The sequence below is a fragment of the Benincasa hispida genome, chromosome 3, assembly GCF_009727055.1.
Source record: "Benincasa hispida cultivar B227 chromosome 3, ASM972705v1, whole genome shotgun sequence".
Taxonomy (NCBI): domain Eukaryota; kingdom Viridiplantae; phylum Streptophyta; class Magnoliopsida; order Cucurbitales; family Cucurbitaceae; genus Benincasa; species Benincasa hispida.
Genome location: NC_052351.1, coordinates 32,970,969 through 32,975,694, shown reverse-complemented (window position 1 = coordinate 32,975,694; position 4,726 = coordinate 32,970,969). Strand labels below are relative to the sequence as shown.

The following is a 4,726-nucleotide window of genomic DNA, read 5'->3' as shown; positions in this document are numbered from 1 at the left end:
CAATTGTGGTGCATCCTGGTAAAGTCCAAACTTTACTGTAGCGGATTGAACGCAAGGTGTTTGAGGTTTTGCCTGTATGAGAAATACAAATAAGAAATGCCTCGGTCTTTCTTTCTCTCAAGTCTTAACATAGATAATGAATTAACATATGGCGCTTCTTGCTTCATATTTCATTTCACCATTCCTCTATGTTCTTAGTAACATTTTCATAATGGACAAATGTTGTAACGACTCAAATTTCTAATAAGTTTCTAGACGCTACTCTATGCATGCATAGGCTTGGCAATACATTTCTTGAAAAATAATTAAATAAAAGAGATAAAAAAAATTATTTCATTAAATAAAGTGCAAATAAATAAATAAGAGAAATCTTGAAAATACTGTTCGGGGTACCCCTAACCCAACTTTAAAATAAATAACAATTAAACAAATCAATAAATGAAATCAAGGAATATTTCATAGGATTTTAAAATGTCTGACTCCTAAACTAGACACTAGTAAACGAAACCTAAGTGCGGAAGACCAAGTCACAGATCTCTCTTGTCAGGCACCAGACATCTTTGCCCTTACCTGAAAATCACGAGAGAAAAAAAAAGGTGAGTATATATGTATACTCAATAAGCGACCCACTACTGGGCCCACTCAGCGATTTGTCAGCCTTCCCATCGGGACACGGGACACGGGACACAGGTGCACAACAACATCATAGGCCTGCATAAGGAGCAAACCCCGCTTTCATAAGTAGTGATCGCGGTGGGTACTAACATAAACATAAGTGGTGGTCCCAAAAGGACACCGTACGTAAACATAGAGTGTGGATCTGATGGTTCAGAGCATACGATGTGCACAACCCAATGGAAACGCTAGTCACTGCAATCTCATGCAATCTCATACAAACATAAGCATTCATCCAATGTCAAATCATGCTAAAGGAACCCAAAACTTACCCCCAAACAGAAAGATCGGGTGGAAACAACCGTGATCCTGCGACAACCAAAACTGTCCACGTCAAAACTGGCGGACAGCGCTTGGGTTTAGGCCGACGACTGGCAAATGGGAAGGACGGCGTGGCCTGGAAGAAGAATGCAGCTACGCCTCCTGGTCGATGACTTTGGGTCTAGACGAACGACAACGCCTCCTGGTGCGCGATCGACGGCGGCTATGGCTAGGTGGTGGGCTCCTCATGTGGCTAGAAGAAGAAAACCGAATGGGAGAAGAGGGTTTGAAGAGGGAAGCGTCAGTTGGGAGGAGAAGAAGAAGAAGATTTTCCCTTTTTCTTTTTTTTTTTTTACTGCACACATCCCGATGTCCCCTTTTTTAAATAACCAACCCTTAACCCTAATGCTTTTAAGAAAAGGCAAAACAAAACAAAAAATAAATAAATATGACAACCCCCAATTTTCACCTATTGACAAGAAAGATAATTTAGGGTCCGTTTGGTTTAACTTTTCAAATCTTTAATTTAAAAAATAAGTCATTTTGGAAAGAAAATTGAATTCATGACCACTCAAAATAACTTTTGAACTTTAAAGTTTATTTGTAAATAGTTTTTATCAAAAAAAAGTTTAAATAAAAATGATTTCTTTAAAAAACGCTTTTTCTTTGGTCAATCAAAACAAACCCAACTGTGAGATTAAATGTCAAAAATTACCAACAAACCTCTGCTTTTCATTATAGAGAGGTCATTGATAGAATATGGAGCTAAAAATAAACCTGGGTTTCTTGTTGTAAGAGCTCTTGGATTGGTTTGCTGATATATAGAACTTGCAGGGCTTATTGGGTTCTTTGTTGTTAGTTTCAGGTGTCTGCGCAGTCAGAATCTTCAAGTATTCTTGTCAGATGGGTAACAATTTTCCAAAGGTTTCTATCATCTATGCAGATATTGATTGATGAATGCCCAAAACAAAATTGTTTGAACTAGTATTTCATTCTTTTTTCTGTTAAATCATGCAGAGCTATTATGATTGTTTAGAATAAATTTGCTTTGATTTTGATTGAGTTTCTAGAAAGAGAATATATAATGTTACTAAATACGTAGTTGATTTACAATTGATACTTGGTTTCATTTATCATATATCTATTATTAATGTCATCATGTGATGTATCGAAAAAGGGTTGGTTTGCCCTAGGGGCTTATTTGTAATTCTCTTATGGGCCTAGGGCTTTATATCTGTCTATTTATTTGAGTAGTCTTCCTGTATTTCTGTATTACTTGAATAATAAAAAATAGTCTAGATCGTGGTTTTTTCTCCCTGGCCTAGGGTTTTCCAAGTAAATTATTCATGTATTTCTTTTCTCTTTCCTCTTTTATTTTCATCATGGTATCAAAGCAAGGTGACGAAACCCTAGCCACCATTGATGAATCTCCTTCGACGACCAATTTTAAGATAGCTGACACGATTAAGGAAGTTGTCCAACAATACCTAGAGATTTTCTTACCTCGCCTTCTTCAACAAATGAGTGCCGTCAGATAGACAACCCAATCCATCAACAGATAGATGGGTCGCGCCCAGACAAGGAGAATCGCAGACAGACTGAGTCACGGCCGGCCGTGGAAGAACATAGGAACCCTATCAGAGTCGTCGACGTATCGGGGGCAGAAGGATTTCGGCATCCAGATTTGAACGATGCCCAGCCTTACTTCAGCAGCAGATCTGTCAACCTCCTGGTGCAGACAATGTTTGACGATTAGATCTAATCGCAACCCAACCTTCTGCGCACACCAAATCGGTCGGCGGCGTCCAGACTCGACGATCCTTCACTGCAAATCCTCAGGTTCAGACTGGAAGCTGCGACAACTTCTTTGGCTCGACTAGCCGCGGCTTCATCGGTGGTGTCTCTGACCAGCAGCTTCCAACAGTAGATCAACCAGTCAATTCTAACTGCAGTGACGCTGGTCCTGTCATGTTTCCAGCGAACTCTTCGGCAGGTGTGAATGGGGTGTGTTCTGATGAGATTAAAAGCAAATTTCTTTTCCTTCAGCAACAACTCGTGGATTTTGGGTCAGTTCTTAGCACAAACTCGCAAAGTGCTCAACGGAGTCATCCAATTTACAGCTATGCTCCGAGAACCCGGTAAACTCTTTCCATTTTTTACCTACTGCAAATTTAATAATGGATCAATGGGACATTCTGCAAGAATTATTATTAGAGAAAAGCTAAATAGCCAAAATTATTTCTCCTAGTCGCAATCCATCAGAATGGCTCTTAAAGGAAGACAGAAATTTGGCTATCTAACTGGGGAGATACCCAAACCTGAACCTGGTAGCCCCTACAAACTATCTGAAGAGTAGAAGATTCATTGCTATGATAAGTTCGGTGAGTAGCATGAAACCTCAATTTGGCAGACCATTACTTTATACGGCAACTGCCAAAGACATTTGGAATGCAGTACAACAATTGTATTCAAAGAAGCAGAATACATCCCGCCTTTATATCTTACGCAAGCAAGTCCATGAATGTAAGCAAGGGACTATGGACGTAACGTCGTACTTCAACAAATTATCCTTGTTATGGAAAGAAATGGAGTTATGCCGTGAGATTATCTGGAAATGTACACATGGTGGGACGCAGTATTCCAAAATTGAGGAAGCTGATCGAGTGTATGATTTTTTGGCTGGGCTAAATCCGAAGTTCGACGGTGTTCGCAGCAGGATCTTGGGCCAACGTCCTACACCATCACTTATGGAGGTGTGCTCTGAAATACGCCTCGAAGAAGACAGTTCTAATGCCGTGAATATTTCAGTAGTTATATCTACTGAGGTTGCTGCTTTTGCCACCAAGTCCTCCAGATCTGACAGTGACAAGAAACCTCTACCTGTTTGTGAGCATTGCAAAAAACCATGATACACGAGAGACCAGTGCTGGAAGCTGCATGGAAAACCTCCAAATTACAATAGACATCAGTCATAGGACAAGACTGGTCCTGGACGAGCTCTGGTCAGCGACTCGGCGAATGATAAGGCCTCGATTCCACTTCAAGCTGACGGTTAGAGTAACTTAAGTGTTGTTGGGGTCAGTGCAATTGCACACTCAGGTACGACTCAGTAATTTGGTTTTATTAGCATTAATGGAAAACGACCCTGGATTGTGGATTCCGGAGCAACAGATCACCTGACCGGGTATTCTAATCATTTTATATCATATCACGCGAGCGCCAAAAATGAAAAGATTAAAATCGCAAATGGGTCCTTTGCCTCTGTCGCAGGGAAAGGACATCTTTCTCCGTTTGATGGTTTAATATTGCATGATGTGTTGCATGTTCCTAGAATTTCGTACAACTAATTATCTGTCAGTACAAGGGACCTGAACTGCCAGACTGTTTTCTCACCCGACATTGTTTTGTTTCAGGATCTGAGCTCGGGGACGATGATTGACATTGCCCGGCACGATAGAGGGCTCTATTTCCTGACTGATGAAACTTCCTTTAAGGATGGTTATAGGACTAGTTTTATTTCTTTGAATTTCTATACTGTTGAAACCGATTTTATGTTATGGCATTACCATTTGGGACATCCCAATTTTCAATATATGAAGTATCTTTTTCCGCATTTATTTCATAATATTAATTTATCATCCTTACAGTGCGATGTGTGTATCCGGGCAAAACAAAGTCGTGTTTCTTTTCACTCTCAGCCTTTTAAACCGTCTAACCTTTCAGTCTTATCCACAGTGATATCTAGGATCCTTCATCAACCACTACCTCTACAGGAAAACGGTGGTTTGTC

General features: G+C 40.2%; 1 long non-coding RNA gene across 1 annotated transcript; it reads right to left on the bottom strand.

The window, feature by feature from the left end:
• Positions 1 to 317: 317 nt before the first annotated feature.
• Positions 318 to 1,332, bottom strand: LOC120074330. Its single transcript, XR_005480958.1, has 2 exons — positions 948 to 1,332; positions 318 to 711 (listed from the first exon to the last, which is right to left on the bottom strand). It is a non-coding gene; the product is annotated as an uncharacterized LOC120074330 (long non-coding RNA).
• Positions 1,333 to 4,726: the final 3,394 nt, after the last annotated feature.